We start from the raw sequence: 25,669 nt of genomic DNA, 5'->3' as shown, positions 1-25,669 counted from the left end.
TTATTGACGGTATAATAAAAACGTATGGTAACACTGTTCGCGTCAGCGGTGGCAGTAGTGTGCAGTACGTACGATAGGCGGTGGTGAAGCGTTTTGGTATTGCTATGACTGGTGTCGGGGTCTAAGCAAACGATTTCAAGAGACAAGTAAGAAGGTAAATAGACCAGAAACAATTTACAAAACATCAACCTGTTGTAATAAATGTTTGTGTTGTTTATTTGTCTGTTCGTATAAAACTACTTTATTTAAAAATAAATGTATAAAACAATATCGATGTAATTTTATTATTAATAATGAATTTCATAATACTGCATGTTTGTGTACAAATATATATTCGATCGAATAAAACTGTAAATTTCAGCCGATATCGTTTTAAGAAGATTAATAACGAAAAAGAAAACGAGTTCGGCGATTTTAAATCCAAACAATACTGCAGTATTAAAAAGAAATTACGTACAATTTCCAGGGCATTAAAATATAATAGTAAGATTAAAATAAATGTAAATACGTATTGAAATATTTATAAAACGGACTCTTAATTACGCGTTTTAGAACAATTAAGCTTATTATTACAGACAATAAAAACAGGTCATCGTTCCTAAAAATATTAACTGTGTTATTTTAAAATAAGTTTTAAATAATAAAGCAAACGTATAATATCCAAGAGATACATAGAGAAAAAAATAATTTCAAAATTCAAATTAGAATAAAATTCAAGCTGTAGCTTAATTTCAAATTGATAAGATTAATTAATTTTCTTTCCTAATTTATATAAAAAACCGGTATTCGATAATCGATCATAATTCTGTATCGGTAATATATTTTAATATTTAATAAAATATATATATATATATATATATATATATATATATTTATTTATTTATAATAAAAACATCCATCCAATTTTTTTAAAAAAAGTTTAAACCGATAATCATGTAAAATAAAATAACTTTGCAACACCATTAAATAACAATAATAAAAAATAAATCTAAAATGAGAGGATCAAATATTAAAAAAAAAATAACTGCCGTAATTTGTGTGTTCTTATCGATACGAAAAAGTAAGCTACCCACCTGTTGTTGTTCATCGCATGAGAAAGCTCAACGTCATATATTTATTAATTTAAAAGTGTCAGCCTAATGTTTTACGATAACATAATACTTTAAAATCGCTGTAAAATAAAAACAACGCGGATTTATACAATTTCAGTCAACTTTCCTTTCCTCCGCGCTAAATCGGAATTCATATCCTTACATAACGCTTCATTAAAAAATATCTCTCGAACGATTAACAGAACTAAGTAAACTTATTCATAATTTGTGCCTTTTGAGGCCAAAAAATAAATTACATTGTTTAAGGCGCTTAAAACTTCCGCTTACTCCATTTTTATTTTTATTTAAAGGATACAATAATTATAAACGCGATTCGATTAAACATCGAAGGGCTTTGAACGTAAAATTAAATTTTTTCAAAGGATTCCGTATTTTAAAAACTCCTATTTTTGTAATTTTATAAAAAATATTGATTTTTTAGAAGTTTACTCGTTTGGTTAGGGGAAATACATTTATAAAATTTTAACTTCCTTAACCGCGGATAATATTGTATTTAGAATAACAACCGGTACAATATACAAATATGTAAATAAATAAAACCGTTATTTTGTTTAGTTAATCGTTCATATGTACACTTCCTCCCCCCAAAAAATAACACCTCGTTTCTTTTTTTTCTTTCTAGAAATAATTTATATGAAATAATACGATTTTATACATTGTCGGTATAAAACGAGTTTTGACAACTTTTCAATAAATAAAAAAGAAAGAAAGCCAAACGTGAACATTTGACTTGAATTTTTTCTCAATTGCTCGATGCTAAGTCAAAATAAATCTTTGTTACAGTAAAAATTCTTATAAAAAGCAATTTCAGAAATGGAAACTAAAGGAGGGTTTCAGTTAATACAACAAAAGCAAATTTTCTCCTACGTAAATCTACAACACGATTTACATCGATTATATTATTCTGCTGTTATAAATAATTTTATTTAAAGTCTAAAATTTATTACTATAATTCAAAAGTCAGTTATGTTTTTTTTTTGTGTTTTGATTAAAGTGTACTTGTAAAAATCATTGTAGAGTGCCATAAATATCATATGGAATCGAGTAATTGTTGCGTAAACTTTAAACAATACAAATCGATTCGCTAACATTGTTGTGGTTTTTTTAAATTAAAATTAAAAATGTAAAGTATTATTTTCCTTATTATAAATAAATCCGAAAGTTTATCTGTTTATTTATTTGTTGCACCACCCGAGAACCGATCGCTTTCAAATTTGCAGGATACATTGGTGTTATCCCAGGGAAGGTTTTAAGCCATCGACCGAGGCTCTAGCCCCCGGGGATAAAGTCGTAAATCAGCGATATTCATTAAAGAGAAAAAATATCGATCCTTTTACTTCGTTATTATGTTTCCGTCATCGTGACAATAGAAATAAGTTATGAATTTTTTGACATCTACGGTACTTTAGTTACCGTAGTTCACTACTACTTTGTTTTGTTTTTTTTTTTAACTTAGTTTCTTTTTCAGGTTTATATAAAGCCTGAATACTTTAATCGTTATTTATCGGTATTATTCTCACCGTCATGAAGGGTAACGGATACTGCGGAGGTCCAGGGGGCTAAACCCTCTGCCTAGACGGGAACGGCGAGCGAAGCGAGGTCTACGGTTGGCTCCGGTTTCGTGTGGGCCCCGACTTGTTAGTATCTAAATAAAACACAACACGTACAAAAAACCTTTCGTCGTAATTAACTTCGAGATTGATAAAATCTAACTAGTTTTTAAATTAAATTTACGGTTCATAAATTAAGAAATATCGGTAGACCGCTTAAAATTAATTTAAAAATTTCAGAATACTATAAAAATGTAATTTCTATTTTAAAATAAAATTAAAATTGCGGACATCGGATGTTTTAATATAGTTGATTTGTGGTGGTATGCGTATGCACAAGTGCGCATGCGCGTAAATGTTACAATGAATTTAAGATATAATGTATATGTATTATTAAAACAGTATTTTCTCCTTTTGAAGAAACGGCAGTGTCTCGAACTTTATAATAAATATTCTTACGATATTTAAACGATTATCGGTAAATAAATGATATGAAAAATAAGCGATTTTTAATGAGAAAATTTTAAATCAAAAACAAATAAATTAAAACTACATTTAAATTTAAACCTGCAAAATGCAAATATTACTAGACTAAATGAAATTTATTGCATCACTTTCACATAGCAAAGACGAAATTTTGTCTGCTAGTCTATTCTAGTTACAGCGATACTGGACTACGTTTCACTTTCCGTCCATCATTCAACAAATCGCAATCTACCGGTGAAATTTAGAATCACAACCAGATCTGTATAATACGTATTACGTTACCGTTTAAATGAAGTATATGGTCAAACTTTGGCAACGTCGATACTGCGACATACTATTTACAAATTTCTGTTTTATATTCAATCGCGGTTATATTTTACAGGCTGAAAAAATTTCTAAAATAGATTCGTCCACGTTAAATGTATATTAAAATAAAATTCATAAACGCAAGAAGTTACTATATTCCTAAGCAAAAAAAGGGAAAAAAAAATAAAATCCGGATAATTTTATTTTAGTTCAAACTGTCGAAGCAAAGTAGTTTGGATGATTCGACGTCCTGATTTTATTACTTTTCTTTAGAATTTAAAAAAAAAAACATTTCTTTTTTAATGAATCGCAGATGTTTGTTCGGTCTGTAAAGAATTTAAATGTTCACGAAGTCAGTATACTGAAACGTCATCATTATTACTAATAAATCAGCAAAGTAAAATTAACAAAACCGTTTCACACGACAATAAATTTAATAATATATACTAGTATTTGAATGAGATATCCGTTTATCGTAAGGGCGAATATTAAATTATTAAGATCAGGAAGTTTCAGGAATAACCGTACAAAAATTCAACTACAAAACCGGGAAACAATGAGCGGGCGAGTTACGATTTTCCCTGAACTAACTCGCTCGCTCATTAATACCTCCCCCGGCTATCTAGCTGAATTTTAGTATAGTTATTTCTAAAAGGGCCTTTAGGAAAAATAAGGAATTTATGTTGAGGGGTCACAAGTTATTTAAATATGCATCTCTAAGCCTAAAAATTCAGCGCATGCTCGCGTGAAGAACGGATATTTCAGCTCGCATGCTGTAATATTTTATTTTTTAAACGCGTATATATTTTTAGGTAGTTGTTTACTGTTCCCCCTTCCTCCAAAATTTTTTATATAGAGGAAACTGTTTGTAAAGATGTCCGGAAAGACGGAAAGGCATCAGATCAAAGAGATTATCGCTATCGACGGATAACCCGTTAACGGCAAATTTGAAAGTCAACGCTCGAGGATCGTATAATTTAGTTGCGTTTACGGCTTCGTTATGTTTATACGTTCAGGCTTTATCGTGAAACGGATGTGAGTTTATATTATGACAGTTTATTGTTTTACCGGAAGACAGTGAATCCTTCGGTAGGTTTTTGTACGACCATACCAAAATCAGAGGAACGTCCGGATTGACATTAAATGAAGAAAGGAAAGAGCTTCTAATATAGTCGATCGACTGGATTAGATACCGGAAAAAATTACAAAAAAAATTGTGAAGAAACAATCTCACAAGATAAAAAATATTTGGTCTTTTCCACAATAATTTAACTAAAACAATGTTTTTTTTGCGTTTTGAATTACAGCAAAACCACCGCATCAAGATTTATTGTGTAACGACATCGGCATAACTCGTCGTAGGTGTGTAGACGAGTTCACGCCTTCGTGAAATTGTGTGTACCTTTTATTTAGTCTTCAGCGATCGGTGGTGTAGGAGTAACTTTAGAAATATACGACCCAAAAATGGGTCGTAGAAAAGATAAGTAAGGTAGGCCGATCGACGGTAACTGAATCTTTGGAGGTATTGAGCGCGGAAGTAAAAAAGTTTCTTGTTCCGATTCCAACTAGCGGAAATGCATCTTCATTAGCGATTATCAAACGGTACATTTCGTCTGACACTACTTACATTAGCGAACGTCGGAGATTTTAATCGTTTACGGTTCGAAAGTTCACTTTCTTTTTCCTGTTTAGCCTCCGGTAACTACCGTTTAGATAATTCTTCAGAGGATGAGTGAGGATGATATGTATGAGTGTAAATGAAGTGTAGTCTTGTACATTCTCAGTTCGACCGTTCCTGAGATGTGCGGTTAATTGAAACCCGACCGCCAAAGAACACCGGTATCCACGATCTAGTATTCAAATCCATGTAAAAATATCTGGCTTTAACAGTTCGAAAGTTACAACTACCTAACCGTTAACCGCTCGGTAAACTTTACCGATGTCGACGCTGGGACTTATTCGCAAACTGTAGAAAGAATGTGACGTGAAATTCGGACAAATCTGACTAGGTACGGTAATTGAAAGCACCATTTAGTCGGCCGCCTGGACGAAATCATGATTTGTCGACTCGATCCGGATTATAAATCGCGAATCCATGCGTCGTTAAAAGCAATAGGGCAGCAGCCAGACACGCTTCTTCCGAAAGACGATTCTGTGTCTTTTAAAGACAACTTTTAAGGTTAGTTTTGCATGTTTTTATGGGATTTCGACCGCTTAAAATAAACGTTTTGTTATCGTCGATACTCGGTTTACATTAATATATGTCAATATTAAAAAGATAAGAGGCGCGGGGTAAATTGTAAACATTTACCTATTTTTTATTTATTTATCCACCTGTCATTCACAACGGACCAGAATTACCTCCGCTATTACTGTAATTGACGATAAAAATTGCAATTTATAAATTACAATTAGATTACGGTCAACAGACTAACTAAAAACTGATTTATTGCAATACACACTAACTCCATACAAACCTTAAAGTACATTCTAAAATATTTAAACAAAAACTAATTAATTATGTAAAAAATAAAAATCTAACCGAAACGGCAATATCTCGTGAAAGGCTAAAAAATGGGAAAAACAAAAAATAAAACCTAAACATACACGCGTATTAATAACTAAGTTGAACAGCCACCATCATAGACATTCTAATCTCTTACTAGAAAAAAATATCACAATCAGAATGTGAAACGATAATATTGTACAAACGAATAATAAAGGACTCGAAAGAATTCACAGCATAATCGATTATAAGAGTTCTATCGTGTAAAATCAATCATCTATCGATCAATACAAGTAGCGATCTATTAGAGCGGATAAGTTTTAATCTATTCTCATCATTCATCTCAAAGTAAACGGGTCTCGGATAAGCAAGACGACAACTCTTAGTTCAAAAAAACTGATATAAAAAAAGTAAATTTTATTTGAAATGTATAAAAATTATATAATTCATTAAAAAAAAGGAAAGAAAATCTGTCCAATGTAATCAACAAAAAAAGGATATATAAGAACACCAGATAATTGATGTCTGCTTTAACCTAGAAACAACCGCAGCAAGAAAACAGTTTTACTGCAAATATATTTCTTAATGCACCCGCTACTAGAGACAAATCTTTAATTCATCATAATTTATAACCTATATAATAAAATATTACTACTCTGGCCACTGTTAAAAGCGATTTTCTGTTGCGTGGAAATCAGTAACGTGACGGATAATTAGGTTCAAGGTAGAAACACAAGTTGTTAAAGAATTATTCGAGACCGTTGTTCATCACATTCTTTCTATCACAAAAAAGTACACGGTAATGCGTTTTAATTAATTTAAAAAAATTACTATTATTTCGATATTAGATAACGTAAAGTTCGATTTTTAATATCTACTTTTTACTAGCGCACCCTTTCGAAATGGAAGTTCGCTATGGCGTACCTGTGTTTAATTTTTTTATGAAACGTACAGGAACGGCGTAATCGATTGAATATTTACACAACTCTTTTACAATTCAATTCCCTTTAGAAATAATCCGATCAAAAAAAATAAAAATTCGGCCGATCAATCGACGCGTGAATGTAACAGGTTATAGGTACCAGAACCAGCCGGCCTCCGTGGCGCGGGTGGTAGCGTCTCGGCCTTTCACCCGGAGGTCCCGGGTTCGAATCCCGGTCAGGCATGGCATTTTTCACACATGCTACAAATCGTTCATCTCATCCTCTGTACAGTAATGCTTAACTGCGGCCCCGGAAGTTAAACAGAAAAAAAAAAAAAAGGTTGCAGAACCAGAAACGATTTTCCGACGGAAAGGCAATAATCAGCTATAACGTAACAAAACTTCTTTAGAAAGTAAAATGAAAAAAATTAGAAAAATTGCATTTTTAACTAAAAATGTTTATAAACAAAAAAAAAGAAGTTATTTATCGATACCAAAATTAGACATTATACCACAGTAATTAAACCTGTCGTCATTCTTTACGGTAAGGACGCGATTTAGAAAAAAATAAAAAATAAAAAGAAGAGTCCTCAGAAAAATATACGAACCTAAAAAAGACCAAAGTACATATAAATTAAAATCAAACAACCAGAATTATCAAAATATCGATACGCTAGAAACAGATGTAGAAAAAAAGATTAAGATTTCCTTCAGTTAAGACGAGAGCAAATGAATGAATCCAGATTAAACAAACGATTGTTTCATAAAACTTCGAAATACAAAAACTATCAGGGTTACATCAAACAGATGAAAATAAAAAAGCAATGATTATTTAATCGTAACTCAGGAAAGATTTTCAAACAGAAACGGATTTACACTCGGCGTACTTACGAAACAGAAAAATCCCAGGGGAATAGGAAGTGGACTGAAAAAGAAAAAGGTTAAATCAAAACAGATGAAGAAGGAATAATAAACAAAGAAGTAAAAGAGTGATATTTTCGTGATCCTTTGTCGATCTATTCTCAAAATAGAAGATGGACATGTATTTTGAATTTCTAGCCGAGGCTTTACTTTTTCATTCTTTTGGATGCGGTTAGGTTAAAAGGGAAATTTCAAATCGGTAATCCGAATTCTAACTTTTATCACAATTAGATTACCAAATGTCGGTAATTACAAACTGTATTTAACCTTTTTAAAGGTAGTTCAAAGGGAAAACCGAGAAATATTTTTGTAGAAAGTTGGAAATTTTGTGTTTAACTTTAAACCTTTATAAAAACAGATTCAGCAAATATACGAAGATCTGAGACTAATTTAAACGTTAATCCTTTAGACGTTTTAAGAAAATGACTAAAGCCGACTAAACATTTGTTGAAGTAAGTATAAATATTGTTGACAAATTTCCGCATCGCATGTCAAACGGGGAAAGACGTGCCGGTTTCAAAAATCATTTTACATTTGTTAACTTCCCGTTGAAGAATAAATAAAAAAATTCCCTCTAAACGGCAAGTTATAATTTTATTTAGCCAAATACCTGCTATTATTTCTACTAGCTTTAAACTTTCCGGCCTTCAGTTTCGGCATCCTTTCTTAAGGGTTATCGGTCGAGAATAATTCTTGCGTACTTTAACTCCATAGACTTCTAGGAATAAATAGGCCGATTTTTACTTCCTCGAGAAATATGAGAATTAATTGTTAACGCAGCGTTTCTCAACCTTTCAGTATTTGCGACCTGATTTTCTATCGTAATTTTCATCGCGCCCCGTCTCGTACAACAACAATGTATATAATAGTAATGTATTTTGACCCTAAAGCTACACTACGACCTTAATTACAAAACTTAAAAATTACCAAGAATAAGTAAATTTATTGATATTTGACAACCACCGATCCGCTGCATCGACAAAACCAGAATTTATGCCTCTCTATTCTATCTATCTTACGTCCTCCATATCGGACATTCTTGCGGCTTCGCGAGTAGTTCCGATTTGTCTCGAACATTCTGGCACGTCTGCGCAAACGCGAGTAAATGTTGCACCTCGTTCGATTCCAGACAGTCCCAGTTGAGTCGATACTTCTATAGTTATCAAATCTATCGTGAAATTTGTATGTTGTAATTTGCGTTTTAACTGCAATTCACGGTATTAAACATTTACTGCAGTAGATTTATACAGAATTGCATATATTTTTAAGCGGGCGTAAGCGCGCATTAGACGATAATGAAACATCAAAAAGCGCACAGATGAGCGCGATTCCGAAAATAAAAATCAACAAAATATTCTCAAGAATACTAAATTTTGGGGTTACGAGTACTGAAATAAATGAGAAAGAAAGGCCCCGCGTGTCATTTTCTTAAAACTTTTGGCAGCAGACAGCATGAAACCTAATAAACTTAAACAAATTTGGAAACGCTTCATAGTGAGCACGTTAACAAACCCCGAGGATTCGTCGAATTAAAATTAAAATTATATGAAAAGCAAACATCATTTTAAAAAAAAACCTTTGTGAATGAAAAAGCTTTACTTGCCTCTTACAAAGTTTCATATAAAACAACCAGATATAAAACGTCTCACACCATCGGTGAAGAGCATACTTGCCAGCTCTTAGATTGTGAAACTACGTTTGGAAACGATTTTGTCAAACAATTGCAGTCCGTACCTCTATCGAATGATACTGTTGCCCGTCGAATTGGTGATTCAGCTGAAGATGTACAGCATCAGCTTTTCGGAAAGTCGCGTGACAAATTGTTTTCAATTCCGTTTGATGAGGTACAGATAGCAATAAAGATGCTCATTTTATCGGCTCGTTCGATTTTGTGACGGTACGTCAGTAGTAGAAGAATTACTTTTCTGCAAACCAACTGAACTCAATGCAACAGCACTCGCGTTATTTACCTTAAATGATTTTATAAACGATGCAAACACACAGTGGCAAAACTGCGTCGGAATATGCACCGATGGTGCTCGTTCAATGTCTGGAATATACCGACGTATACAAGCACTTGTGAAACAAACATTTTCACAGTTTGTCTGGACACATTGCACGATCTACAGAGAAGCTCTGGTTTAAAAAGGAATGAATCCTGGTCTGAATATTGTGCTAACGACGGTTGTAACCGTAGTAAATTATATAGAACTGAGACTCCTGAAATCAAGAATCTTTTCTCCGTTTTGTAAAGACGTGGTTGCAGTACATCCTGATTCTACAGGGGAAGACACTTCCACGTGACGGTTTTGGTCGCCAAGCCACCCCGTCCATACATACATAGCCCTTACGAGTTTATCTTCATTACCTCGGCAATGAAAGATGCCACCGATGCGAATGACAAGCGACATTCCCATCGGTGTACTACTAACATAAACTCCAAACAGAATACATCTACACAAGACTGAATGACTTTCTAAGAAAAGTGAACTCTACCTACCCGAAAGGCAAAAATGAGTTCGACACTTAACGAATCGTAAAACGCAACACCAAAACGCTAAAAAAACATAACAATAACGATAAACAATGCGGCATAACGGTACCGTAAAACATAACTAACGAAAAGCAAACAAATGTATAACCAAACAGAAACAAAAACACCGACAGTTTAGCAAACCGTAAAACAACAATAAAACGAAACATAAACACGAAGAAGGAAAGTCCAAGCGTAACATTACACCCCTTCAGCGATCCTTTCTTTCGCCAGATATGTAATAAAACTTTCTACGATTACCCGTTCAGCCCGGATTTTTCAATTAACACGGAGATCAAGTGTCGACCCGATAATACAAAGCCGACAAACTGTCCCCGTGCGCATTAAGTCATCCTTATATCACACGATAAGCATCGTACAACAATCCGCATCGCGGACATATACCGGAATCCGCAAGGCCGAATCTTTGTAGTCTGTTCCGAAAAGTGCCATTCTCTGAAAGAACTTGCGTCACACACTTGTTCGGGTGTACCCGAGAGACGTCCCGCAAATCAACTGTTATATTAAATATATTAATATTAAATGCACCAGAAACGTCTAGGAAAATTCCCAGGACCTATCCTTTCGACCGGAGGTTACCGCATTCATCACACGAAGTATGGCGTCCTAAGTACGCTTTCCAGGTAGTAACTCGTACTGATTATCCATTAGTAAACTGCGAAAGGTCGAACTTTCATTATACGAAGGTACAGAATCTTTTCAAAAACCTTACCGATAACCGGCAGTAACGTCAAGGACCTGTATGACGAACTAACACAAGGATCCTTGTCGCCGCGTTTGAACAATAATTTCACACTCCCCTTCTTCCGGGAAGTATCTTTCAAACAAGAATTTATTAAAATCCCGTGTGATAATTCTCACACTTACCTCTACCAAGCGATCAAGAGCTCCGCCGTTATCCCATAAAATCCACCAGCCTTACCTCTACCTAGACTACCGATAGCATGACGCACCTCGGCCTCGGTAATCTCCAAAAAGACTCAGCCCCGTGAAACCGAGCGACCTCACGCCTCACCCGCCGATGGACTTCAGTATCGTCAGGCAGTAAATCATCAAGTAGACTGTGCAAAATTTCAGACATGTCTGAAATTACACGAGCCGGGTCGACAGGGCGGAAAGAAGAACGTCCTTCCGTCGTTTGTGTCCCAAGACCCTATACACAACTCCCCGTGGCTCCTTGTTCCCCTATTCGAAAACAAAGTAACGCCAGTAATCCCTCTTCGCTGTCAGAACTTTGTGAAAATATCGAGTTATCTACGATCTCTATATTCGACATGGTTGCAGCACATCTCAACCCCACAGGGGAAGGGGCGATTCCGGTCGCCACACCACCACCACCGTTCCTAATCGAGTAAATCGAGTTAGTTTTCCTGCATCGATTGATTACTGCCGTAAAATCTGTTTTTTTTTTTTTTTTTTTAAACCAGATGTTTCACAACATAAAGCTTCTTACATATCGCCTCTACACGTTCGGTTGCTGCTGAAACATACAGAACTTAGATTTCAGTATTACGGAATTACTCGACCCTTTTTTATTTTCAAGCATTTCATTTTGATGTCTTTTCAGATCAAATTGTAATCGTAGGTAAACGTAAACATTTTTTTTTTAAATAATAATTTTTAATAGTAGCGGATAATCAAACTGAAATTCAATAACCGACCGGAAGCCAAGAAGTTTCGAGATGGGTTATTTGTGATGGAATCGAGCTACTTTGTCGACATATTCGAGAAATTAAATACCTTGAATCTTCAACTCCGAGGAGAAAATATACATAAGTTGGATACGGGTGATAAAGTTTGTGCTTTTTGTAGTAAACTGGAGTATCGTAGCAGAAATTTAAAGCAAAAAACCTAGATATATTTGCAAACGGACGAATGTGTTAATAGTTACAAGGCTGAAGAACAACACGGGAAAGCTGTTTTTGTAACCCTTGAAAATCATTTAGCGATGCCTGCAAAGAATTAGCGAGGGCACCCCTGTTTGTGTAAGTAGATAAAAAGCATACCACAACATTTGCCTATATTAATAATTATAAAAAAATTTAGTAAAAGCGCCAAAAGATAAGTAACAATAACATTTATCGATTAACATTTTCGGCTGAAAAGTCGTATGCGCGATTGTTTTTGTTTCTACAGGCAGTTTACCGTAAAAGTGCACAACCGCATACTATAATATGAAAAAAATTCAAAAAATACGCTTTGTGCGAATAACTAGGAGAAATAATTTATTTTCTATCGGGTAAATGCGACTAGGGGCAAATAAATACGATACTTGGGATAATTACCTAGCGTTTAGTAAAACAATAACCGGTAATAACAGAATGCATATTACCCGATAAATTATTTTGTCGCTACAATACCTCACGACTGTAATTATACAAACGTAATAACAGTTTGAAGGGCTAGTCTAGCCTGTCGTCAGATCCATCATCCTAAGACGATGCCGTTAATTGAAACCCGACGAACAACGAATACGGATAGAGGGTAAAAATGCAGTAAGAAAAACTAAGTTTAAAATAGATTTACACAAAGACGTATAATAATATTTTTATAAATTTTTGTAGCTGTATTTCCACCGATAAATGATATTATTTACTTTTCTTAGCTCGAGATGAGTTATAAAGTAAAGATTTTACAAATCAAATACTTTCAAATTACTTAAGTGTTTCGCGACTAGTGTTTCTTGTAAATCTGACAAACCTCTTACTTTCAACTATTTTAATATTGCAAAAGGACGTAACGAATAATGTTTTTCATATACTTGCTCGCGGTAATTTTTTACTAGGATATGGTCTACGAAGTACCCACAACAAAGGAATGCAGAGGAGATCACGGGTACAAAATAAGAAAATAAACATAGTGAACCCTGCAGCACTCCAAGAGATTTAGTTTTCAACCTGTATGGACGTAATTTTTAAATAATGTCCCTGTTAAATAAATTAGAAAATATGGCTATTTACCCCGTTATATTCTTACTTTTGCATCGCAGTATGGAATCTGCTAAATCGAGTACGAGTTTATATCCGCAAATAAAGAATACTTGAAAAGTTTACTTTAACCTGTTTTTACCGATTTTTCCAAGAAAAATACGGTATTACTTTTGGTTTCACGGTGAATGCGGGAAGGGGTAAAAAACAATTTTCTTTACGTTTTGAGGTAAAAAAAATATCGTTCACTTACATTGGAGTTTCCTCGTATAATTACCGTTCCGGGCTCCACCCTTTAGACTCCCGAAACCCAGGTGAACCCCGAAACCGACCCAGAGGCTCCCCGGGGCCTTCCGTGACCACGGAGCCTACCGCAGGGCCACAGAGCTCACATCGCTCGTCTACCCATCTACCCCGTCTACCCAGAGGACTCCACCCTTTGAACCCCTTCACGATCGTGAAAATAATACTGAAAGTTAACGAATAAAGTATTTAGGCTCTTTAGAAACCAAAAGAAATTAAATTACAAAAGACTGATTAGCAGTTAACTACGGTAACTGAAGTACACAAACCTTGACGACAAAAAAATCATAAACCTATTTCTGTCGCCACGGTGACGGAAATATAATAATGAAGTAATAGGATTAATTTTTTTTTTTCTTTAGTGAATATATTGAATTCGCAACTTCACCTCCAAGGAGGCTAGGGCTTCCGTGTACGTCTTAATACCTTCCCTGAGATAACGCGAATGCGCAGCTGAAAGCAATGGAAAACTACAGCTGCTTTTTTCCCAAGAAAATGTAGCTCTATGCATTTTCATATGGCGATGATGAAGGCGCCTTCCTTGGTAAAATATTCCTAAGGTAAACTAGTCCCCCGTTCGGATCTCCGGGTGGGGACTACTAAGGAAGGGGTCACCAGAAAATTAAAAAATAACATTCTACGAGTCGGAGCGTGGAATGCTAGAAGTTTAAAAAAGGTTGGTAGATTAGAAAATTTAAAGAGGGAAATGGATAGGGTAAATGTAGATGTAGTAGGAATTAGCGATGTTCGGTGGAAAGAGGAAAACGACTTTTGGTCAGGTAATTTTAGAATAATTAACTCGGCTTCAAATAATGGGCAGGCAGGAATAGGTTTCGTAATGAACAAGAAGATAGGGAAGAGAGGATAGTATTTCAAAATGCGTAGCGATAGAATCATTGTAATAAGGATAAAATCAAAACTTATACCGACAACGATTGTTAACGTCTATATGCCTACAAGCGCCCATGATGATGATGAGGTAGAGTGTGTATACGAAGAAATTGACGAAGCAATTAAACACTTAGAAGGAAATAAAAATTTAATAATACTTGGAGATTGGAATGCAAGCGTTGGAAAAGGCAAGGAAGGAAAAATAGTGGTTGAATACGGGTTGGGCAAAAGGAGTGAAAGAGGGAACCGACTTATAGAGTTTTGCACGATGTATAATTTAGTAATTGCCAACACCCAGTTTAAAATCATAATAGAAGAATATACACTTGGAAAAAGGCAGGCGATTCTGCGAGGTATCAGATAGATTATATCATGGTTAAGCAAAGATTTAGAAATCAACTCGTCGACTGCAAAACTTACCCTGGAGCAGACATTGATAGCGACTATAATTTAGAGATGATGAAATGTAGGTTGGGGTTTAAAAACCTGAAGAAAAGCTGTTAGATGAATCGGTGGAATTTAGAGAAGCTTGAGGAAGAGGAGGTAAAGAAGATTTTTGAGGAGGACATCGCAAGAGGCCTGAGTAAAAACGATAAGGTAGAAAATGTAGAAGAAGAATGGGAGAATGTTAAAAAGGAAATTCTTAAATCAACAGAAGCGAAGTTAGGCGGAACAAAGAAAACCGGTAGAAAACCTTGGGTTTCAGACGATATATTGCAGCTGATGGATGAACGTAGAAAATATAAGAATGCTAGTGATGAAGAAAGTAAAAGGAACTATTGGCAATTAAGAAATGCTATAAACAGGAAGTGCAAACTGGCGAAAGAAGAGTGGAATAAAGAAAAGTGTTCAGAAGTGGAAAGAGAAATGAACATTGGTAAAATAGACGGAGCATACAGGAAAGTTAAGGAAAATTTTGGGGTACATAAATTAAAATCCAATAATGTGTTATACAAAGATGGTACACCGATTTATAATACAAAAGATAAAGTCGATAGGTGGGTGGAATATATTGAAGAGTTATACGGAGGAAACGAATTAGAAAATGGTGTTACAGAGGAAGAAAAGGAAATTGAAGAGAATGAAATGGGGGAAACAATACTGAGATCTGAATTTAAGAAAGCAATTTAAGAAACCCGAAAAAGAAATTAAATTACAAAAGACTGATTAGCAGTTAACTACGGTAACTGAAGTACACACATCTTGAGGACAAAAAATCATAAACCTATTTCTGTCGCGACGGTGACGGAAATATAATAATGAAGTAATAGGATTAATTTTTTTTTTTCTTTAGCGAATATATTGAATTCGCAACTTCACCTCCAAGGAGGCTAGGGCCTCCGTGTACGTCTTAATACCTTCCCTGGGATAACGCGAATGTTTCCTGCAAATTTGAAGCGATAGGTCGGTTGGGTTTCGCGTGATGCGAGAACAAACCGACAAACTTTCGGCTTTATATACGAGTACAATACAGAACAAATAGCTTAACTAGCCGCGCATCAAAAATCTTAAGGAATTCTGTACAGAGGAATTGAGAGGAGAGTGGAAGAAGTGTTAGGAGAAGACCGATTTGGTTTCAGGAAAAGTATGGGACAACGGAAGCAATTTTAGGCCTGAGATTAATATTAGAAGGAAGATTAAAGAAAAACAAACCGACATACTTGGCATTTATAGACCTAAAAAAGCATTCGATAACGCAGACTGAAATAAAATGTTCAGCATTTTTAAAAAATTAGGGTTCAAATACAGAGATAGAAGAACGATTGCTAACATTTACAGGAACCAAACTGCAACAGTAATAATTGAAGAACATAAGAAAGAAGCCGTAATAAGAAAGGGAGTCCGACGCTTTTGAAATGCGGTACTGTAGGACAGTTTTAAAAATCAGATGGGTGGATAAAGTGACAAATGAAGAAGTGTTGCGGCAAATAGATGAAGAAAGTAGCATTTGGAAAAATATAGCTAAAAGAAGAGACGGACTTATAGGCCACATATTAAGGCATCCTGGAATAGTCGCTTTAATATTGGAGGGACAGGTAGAAGGAAAAAATTGTGTAGGCAGGCAACGTTTGGAATATGTAAAAAAATTGTTAGGGATGTAGAATGTAGGGGGTATAACGAAATGAAACGACTAGTACTAGATAGGGAATCTTGGAGAGCTGCATCAAACCAGTCAAAATATTTTTTTAAAAAATACTCGTATTTTTTTTTGACTGAAGACAAAAAAAAATACGAGTATAAGAAATATGACTATGTATAAAGTTTTGTAGCCCGAAATCGATTAATCCTACTCGATTAATCCTTGAAATTTAGATAATCCGTGGTAGTGTATCGTAAGTTGTGCGTGTGAAAATTTTATGAAGATTGATGGAGTCGTTCTTCAGTTACGTTCAATTTAAGATCGAGTTACGCAAAACTTGAGCAGGGGAAGTTAGAAGCGCGGTTCGTTTTAATGCCACAGGTTGGAACGTTGACGTTTTTTGTCTGCGGTTACCTATTGTTAATAATATTGAATCAAATTTAAATAATATATTAAAACCAAATTAAATTATCGAAAAGTATATCTTCTTGCGTAAGAATGTTTTTTTTTAATTTTAAGTGTAGATTATGTATGTAATAAAAGGCGCAACTAACTAAATGCTCGACTAAAAACCGCACGAGTAATTATTGTTTAACTGACGCTAAAAATCACATATTGTTCGAGACCAATATTTTGCGATGTAACAAAAGGTGACATTTTTTATAAGCAACCGCTTCATAAATTTTGCGAAACACCCTTTGCAGTTCCATGGCGATGTTTTTTTTTTCAACTTGTATCCCCACAGACGTTAATATTAAAAATAACAAAAAACGTTTATTTCCTCGGGTTCAAGAAACTCTACCGCCGGTTAAGCTTAAAATGTTATTAATCTTTCCGTTTTATCTCTGTATGCTGGTACCACCACCCTGAATTTGTGTATCTTTTGCCGCATGTTTATTTCATCCAACAACGTTGCGGATGAACGGTTCCGTGCTTTGATAAAATACGGAAATCAGAGACACGACAACCCCCACCCGAGAAAGAGTATTTTCAATGAAAACTATTGGCAATGTCGTAGAAAAGATTACAATCGTTTTTTAGTGAAGTACAAGGAAGCAACCGTGCAGAAAAGTACAGTACTGTATTACACCTAACGTAAAACGACACTCTTTTCTAACAGCGCATAAAGGAACACGGTTTAATACGTTATAAAATCTTTCTTTTCATACTTGTTCGAGCAAAAATCTTCTTTTTTTTATTTTTCCGATGATACAAAATCGTTATCGTTAATTATATTTGCTCATATAAGTTAGAAAACGAGTTATTTTGTACACAATTATTTTTTATTGAATAATACGCGTAATTTTTATTTTTACACAAAAATAACTATTTCACAGTAATAACTATCACTTGAAATTGATTTTTCTTTATTTCTTAATTTTACAATAAACGCTTTTATTTTTTTAAAAATCGTTTAGGAATAAATTATAATTGTAACGTAACATTCGAACTTCTTTTTATTAAAGAATAATGATTGATCTGAATTCTGAAAAAAAAAAAATTATGAAATTATCGACTGAAAAATTAATTGGAGAAAACAAAACCTTCAAAATATATTAGGCGGTATTATAAACTAATTCGATTATATGAAGGCGACGAGGTGTGAAATTAGTGAGGACAGTAACCGTTCGTTCTTACAGGCAATTGAAAAGCCACCAAACTGTCGACCGTCATGTCGATGATGTTGGCAAGAGTCATTCTTTAAATAGCTTACGATTAGATCTTACGTTTTTAACGCGTATCTATTCCCACACCGTTTTTTCTTTTTAAACAACGGTCTATCAGTCACGGATAACTGACGGGTTTGTAAACAAGAAATAATTCTTTTTCATTCCAAAACAATACGTTACAGAACCTCAAAAAGAACGTATTATCTTACGAACAACAAAAATAAACTTACCTCGTGCAGGTAATGTCGAAAAGAATTTAACGTGAAATAATAACAATAATAATGCGATAGATTCGACGGTAAATACTACTCGTATAATTTAGTTAAACAAACGAAAATACTCGTACGTTCCTTACATAATCGCGTGTTGTTTGTGAACTAACAGATCAGAATTAAAGTTTGAAAACGGTTTTACCTTTTTTCCTTACTTTTATCTACCTACCTAAAACTTTTAACTCTTTTCGTTTTCCCCGTTGTAAAACGCCAATAAATCATGACAATACACATTCATAACTTGTATTTTGGTTTGAAATAATTAAATTCGAACTGCATTTTAAATTTGCCGATCGGTAATTTTTTTCTTTCGGATAATTTAATTACTACCAAAATTTAATAGAAAATCTGTACGTTAAGTAGATCGTTGTTTTCATGCAGCGACTCGCTTCGATAAATAAAACGTGAAAATATTAAGCGTTAAATAACCGTAATCGGAAAAATCGAAATTCTAAAAAAGCTTTAATAATTTGTAGATGCATTAACGGTTAAGTTTACTTATATCACACAATAAAAACTCTACGTAAAATTAAAAAATAAAAGAAACAAAATTTATAGAAATATATGTATTTTGTTCGTATTAACGTAATAATTATTATTATATTTTCTGCTAAGAACGCTATAATTTTTATGTTGCGTACTGTTTACCTTTTTTTAGCTTCATTCTTTTATTATATAGAGATCCACTGAGTCGATTTTAACATTTTTCCGTTATGGATTCTGCCTTGCTAAATTGTAGAACACAAAACGCCTTCTCTTGCGTCGACGCCATGATGTTTACGACTGGAGTGCGTTTGAATGCTAGTATTGCAATCTGGCGGCCAGTATATGAAACTCTTATGGCTTTCTAATTGTGCAAATATCATCTACTGACCGTGCGTGTTGCACAGTCAGTAAACCTATTTTACGCCGTAATAAAACAGGGTTAATATTTCTTTTTGATACGCGCCGTATTATTCAGAAATCTGAAAATTTGCGTTTTCCTAACGGTTAAATTTAATTAATTTATTAACCGTTGATAAATTCCCCGACAATTCTAAACATTTTTTATAACGAAATGAAAAATTTGTAGCACGCTTTCTTAAAAATGTATTTCCAAGGTTTTCTGTTCCTACTTACAAAATTAATTTTAAAGCGAATTAAAAAATTATAATTTTATTTAAATCCGTTTGGAATAATTTAATAAGTTAACAATACTAACAGCTTATTCCGACAATTTGGTATTTTGTATTGCATATGAACAATAAACGAAGCGTTTGTATGAATCTAGGTTTATAAGAACTTTCTTCCTTATTTTTATCGGTACAAAATTTTAACTTCATTTCATTTTCCTAATGCGTACGTACGTTGCGATCTATTCAACTAGCAACCACCCACGGCCCGATCGGATGAGAATGATAAGTATGACACGTAAACGAGGGGCAGTCTTATACAGACTCAGGCAGACCGTTCCTGAGACGTGTGGTTAATTGAACCCTAGCTACCAAAGTATGCTGGTATTCATGTCTAGAATTCAAATCTGTAAAAGAACAACTAAGTTTTAATAGGGTTTGAACACCAGTTTTGTCTGAAAGTTTGTTACATTTTTCGTGTACGTGTATATATATATATATATATATAAAAATATAAAAAAGATCAAAAACTAAAACACTATAGAAATAACTTTACCGGATAACAATATCGAAGTACAATTCAATAAAATGAACGATTGTACTAGCAAACAACGTCGAATAAAAATAGCTGACTGAAAAAAAACAATTTAATGAGCTCTATTAATTATAATTCAACGGTGACTGTATTTATTTTAACAAATTTAATAATCCGCCATTTTCACAAACCGTTCGATATTAATTAGTTGAAATTCGTATAAAAAAGATTTTAACAGAATGTTTTTCTAGTAATGACAATCCGCAGTCGTTTTAGCTTATCTCCAAAATTCTTTATCGATAAAGAATATTTATTTCATAATAATCTTTACACTTTTTTATGGCCACATCTTAATATTTTTTACTTCGTTGTACGAAATAAAGGAACACCATTGTGATCGCGAAAAATGTCGGGTTTCAGATTTCAATGGAAACATCCATTTTGACCATCCCTGAATCCACTAGTTTCGGCGTGACGTCTCTACGTACGTATCTCGCATAATTCAAAAATGATTAGCCATAGGATGCTGAAATTTTGGATTTAGGACTGTTGTAACATCTAATTGTGCACCTCTCCTTTTGACTGCAATCGATTGAACCAAAAGTATCCAAAAAAAGCCCAAAATCCACCAAAACATTTGGATTTTGGACTTTTTGTTAAATGCAGTAAGAAACCCCGATTGAGAGCTTTACCCAAATGAAATTTTAATTAATGAAATATTTAGAATCAGACTTCATCTCCTTTTTTTTAAATTTAAATATATTGATTTATTAACTCGTGATTGTAAAAAAACATTTACAACAACTAATAATTGAATCAGAAAACAAATTTTAAAAATGAAAAAATCAGAAGTTATTACTGAAAAAAGTTTTTGTTCTTTTAAAAATCTGTATATGTAATTTAATAGGCATTATTACATATGAGTAAACACAATAGATTTGGTGAAATATCTGATTATTTAATATTAACTGAAAATTATAGAATCGTATTATTTTTGGATTTTTTAGTTTAATTTTATTTAATTATTCTGGAATTTCTGTTTAATTTTATCTACATTAAAGTTAACTACAGAGTCACTGAAAATAGACACTCACAAGAAAAACAAAATATACAATGAAGCATATATGCCCGATCTTTAATAACTTGCAAAAAATTCTTATCTTTTAGTTCATTACTCCAATAATAATGTCGCACAATATTCTCCCTAAGTCGAAGTTGATCCTCATTTCGTTTATTTCTTTTTTGATGCCAATCGTTTAATCGCTTTTTGGTTTAATATAATTCTTCTCATCTTAATTTGTGTACACGTTCTCTACTTTTAGAATTTTCTCTCTCTTTATATTCATCATCCTCTCTTAATATTTTTATTCTTTTCTCGGTGTTAACGTTTTGTTCCTCTTTTTATTTATGATCTTCTCTTTAATTTTTTTATTCGTTCTTTGGTTTTAACATTTTCTTTCTCTTCATACTCATCTTCTTGTCGTCTTTTTGGGATATATTTCTTCATTTTACCTTTCTTTTTTTGTACGATTGTCTCTTTTTCATTTTTGATTATTCACCAAATAATCCAATACTAAAAACCGAATGTTTTACACCGTAAGGTCAAAATTAACATTTATAAGCAGTATACAGCAGTTCACTATACGGAATAGTTTAATTATCATTAACTTTTATTTATACGACACACCAGAAATCTAACATTTTTGTCAATCAGCAACTCGCGAAGATACGAAAAATACCGATCTAGTAATACGAGTAATAAAGGGACTTTTACTCTAACGTAATATTTCATTAATTCTGGTAAGACTGACTGTAATGTAAGTAAGACTGTTGAATTAATAATCGTATAAATATTTGATATTAATAAAAACTAATATTTTAGTAATCGTGTAACTGTGCTCTTTATTAAAGAATCGAAGGATCGTACCTCACTTTCAAATGAAAGAAGTTTAAATGAAGTGCAGCAACAAAATATGGTAACAGGCGTACAAAGAAGTCATGTAGTGTTCACATCAGATATTTTACTTTAGAATAAGTGATCACCTTCCTTATAACTATTAAAATCTTCCTAATAGCATTGAAATTTTACAAATACATCTTGTAAATGATCGATTTGTTTTCTCATTGTAGCACATAATTAGAATAAATACATGTTATCCCGTAAATTACAAGTACATTCGTCATTAATAAACTATTTTGTGAAAGTTTATAATTTTTGGAACGTTTTTTTTTTGGAATAGAAACATTAAAAGATTGAAAGGAATCGGCAAAGCTTTCAAATAGTCTATTCCTATATTTACGAATATTTATTATTATTATTATTATTATTTATTTATTATTATTATTAAGTGTGCAAAAGCTAATTTCTAAGAGGCAGCAAAATGTTAATCTGCTACTATTAAACAAAGATTTACATATCTATTTAAAATTTAACCTTCCATAATGACAAATCAAATTACTCATATTTATAAAAAATATAATTAAAAGTTTTTTAAAATACTGAAAACGTTTTCAGTCGCCCTGAACCACTTGCGTTACCGTTTTTACGCTGGATTCAGCCGATTGTTTTATTTTTAATAAGGCAGGGACATATTAAGAAAACGATCGAAAATTGTATACTTACATTTGTAAAACGGTTGTTGTGTATTTTTGTACGCTTAACATTTAAACGCGTTAAGTTGCGACTCTTTTTTACACATGTAGAATATTAAAGTAGCTGTCGACGATGATGGATTTGTGATTTTTGTTTACGAGGTGATTAACAGATGTTAACCGTATGTTGCTGTGAAAGGCTTTTAAGTGTCCATTATAACTTTGTTTAAAATCGCATCCCGTTCGACCGATGTGTAGAGTGCTGTGTAATCGAAATAGTTTTGTTTATATATTACAAGAGGATAGCGTTTATTTGGCGATTGTGTTGTTCGATATATAACGATTTATAATTTCTGATTTAGAAATTAGAAAAAATTCCTTAAAATACGATGTATCGAGTGTAGCTTTCTACATAGCAGAGAAGTACTGAAAATAGAAACGCCATACAAACAAAAAACAGAGATTTTTGAAACGGATTGTGGCAGAAAAATGTTTAAAAAATTAGGACGATTAGAGTACGATACAAAGAGATTTAAAAACTAATCGAAAACAGAATTATAAGAGGCGGAGACCTTTATAGAAAGAATGATATCTATTAATCCTTCCAGAAAAACTGAATTTGGGACTAGAAGAAAGCATAAACTGTAAATAGAAGAAGGATTAAAATATATGAAAAAGACAAATGAAGAAACAGCGAGTAAGAGGTACAACGAAGTAACAGACCGGTGTAGAATAGAAACAAATGGAGAAGTGCATCAACCATTTAAACGGCTGAACCCGCTTCCTTAAAACGAAAACGCTTAATTGAAACTATACAAACGATATGAGTAATTAACGAGTTCCTCGTTACTCTAATCCAGTTTTAATCGTTATCGTAATCTAACTTCAATAGTAATTTTCTCTGACGAATACGAGGTGTGTGAGAAAAGTAATGAGACTGACTTTTTACTTACCAAGGATTTATTTTTTTTCAAACAACAATATTATCCCCTTCAAAGTAGTTCCCTTGAGCGGGCTATACACCGGCGGAGTCGTTGTTCCCGCTCCTGGTAGCAGCACTGGAAGTCTTCAACCGGTAGGGCTTTTAACCGGTCGGTCACAGTCTTTTGAATGTTCACCAGAGTTCCAAAATGACCTCCTTTTAAGGCGCGTTTCAATTTCGGGAAAAGGAAAAAGTCACAAGGACTGAAATCAGGTGAATGGGGGGGGGGGGGGTTGAGGAACCGTAGGAATGCGTTTTGAGGACAAAAATTCCCTGATGGAAATGGCGTGTGACACGGGGCATTGTCACGATGAAGCATCCGCTTGCCTGCAATGACTGGTAAAACACGCCTTTGTAAAACACTAGGTTGACAGTTTGTCCTGGAGGAACAAATTCTTTACGGATGATACCCCTACTGTCAAAAAAGCAAATCGGCACGGTTTCGATCTTCGATTTGCTCGTTCGACATTTTTTCGGTCGAAAGGATGACGGAGTGTGCCACTCTTCGCTTTGTTTCAGGATCGTAATCTAATATCCAGGATTCAACACCTGCGATCACACGATTGAAGAATTCTTGGTCGTTATCAATCCTCTCAAGAAGATCAACGCACACGTTTCTTTGTTTGTCCTTCTGCTCCGTTGTGAGGTTTCTCGGCACCGATTTCGCACAAACCTTTCGCATGTCCAAATCGTCTGTTAAAATTTGATGTACGGTGAAAATGTTTAAATTTAACCGTTCACTCATCATCGTTATTGTTAAACGACGGTCTGATCTCACAAGAACCCTTAACGCTCAACGTTTTCGTCAGATTTTGAAGCTGAAGATCTCCCTCGGCGAGGTTGATCTTCAACGTGTTCTCGGCCTTCCAAAAATGATTTGTGCCGCGGAAAACTTGTGCTCTTGATAAGGGATGTTCCCCGTAGGCCTGTTTCAACTTTTCAAAGGTCACACTTGCGGATTCCTCAAGTTGACAAAACACAAAATTTGATTGCACAACGTCGCTTTAAATTCCGATGCTCCATTTTCGTAACGCACAACAAAAACACAACTTCACTGATGGCGCTATCAAAAATAATGTGTTGGCTGAACGGAGTTGAAACTCGTACTGAACAGGTGGAAGGGTGAACAAACCGGTCTAGCGCAGACCGGTAGACACAACGTTGCCAGATCGCTCGCAGTGTTACCAATCTCATTACTTATTCACACACCTCGTAAACCGTTTTTATTTTGTTTGAAAAGAATGTATTTTAGATTTATTAACAGATTTATAGAAAAGTAAAGCCCTTCTATCAAGTTATTTCAATATGAATGTGATCACGCACGATCGGAAAATATATCACGTTTACCTAAATCATATTTTGGTTTCTTATCTTAAAATTAAAATGAAGCTATCGATTTATATGCATATACATTATTTACAGATGTATCACGAAGTTCTCCGGGAACTTTCGTATCCTACTTTACTCGCAAAAATAACGAAAAAAGTTCACATAAAAGCGTCTTAAATGCTTCGTTTGCGAGTTACAAGATTTCGCTCGGATTTAAGCTATTCCGTGAAATGAGGTCGTACTGAAATTTTTATGAAGTTAATCACTTCAGACAGGGACAGAATCAGCGAATTATTATGTTTTTTACCCCAAAAATCGAATAAAATAGGTCTCTTAACCGTATCTGGAGTGGTTTTTAACACGTCTGGGGTGAAAACCAATAAATTGGGATAAAAATCCTGTATTTTATGTTTGACGTACAATAACTTTGTTAAACGGGTAATAAACAAAAAAGAACATTTAAATAAAACTTGTAGAGAATTTAATTCTGAAAAATATGGGATAACTTGAATAAAACAAAGAAATATACGAAAAATTCGAATTTTATTTAAAAAGATACGTTACTGCGTTTGTCGGGAAAGTAGGTATTTAATGCAAACGGAAACCAAATTCTTTTCTG

The 25,669-nt window shown here is 33.8% G+C and overlaps 1 protein-coding gene across 1 annotated transcript in view; it reads left to right on the top strand.

Annotated features, from left to right (window-relative positions):
* Positions 1-114: 114 nt before the first annotated feature.
* Positions 115-25,669, top strand: part of LOC142329244 (uncharacterized) — a 175,002-nt gene continuing 149,447 nt past the window's right edge. Inside the window, exon 1 of the mRNA XM_075373654.1 lies at positions 115-154. The gene's annotated coding sequence lies outside the window, so the exon portion shown is untranslated. The remainder of the gene's footprint in view (positions 155-25,669) is intronic.

The sequence above is a fragment of the Lycorma delicatula genome, chromosome 8, assembly GCF_047948215.1.
Source record: "Lycorma delicatula isolate Av1 chromosome 8, ASM4794821v1, whole genome shotgun sequence".
NCBI classification, from domain to species: domain Eukaryota; kingdom Metazoa; phylum Arthropoda; class Insecta; order Hemiptera; family Fulgoridae; genus Lycorma; species Lycorma delicatula.
This window is presented reverse-complemented; position numbering and strand designations above follow the sequence as displayed.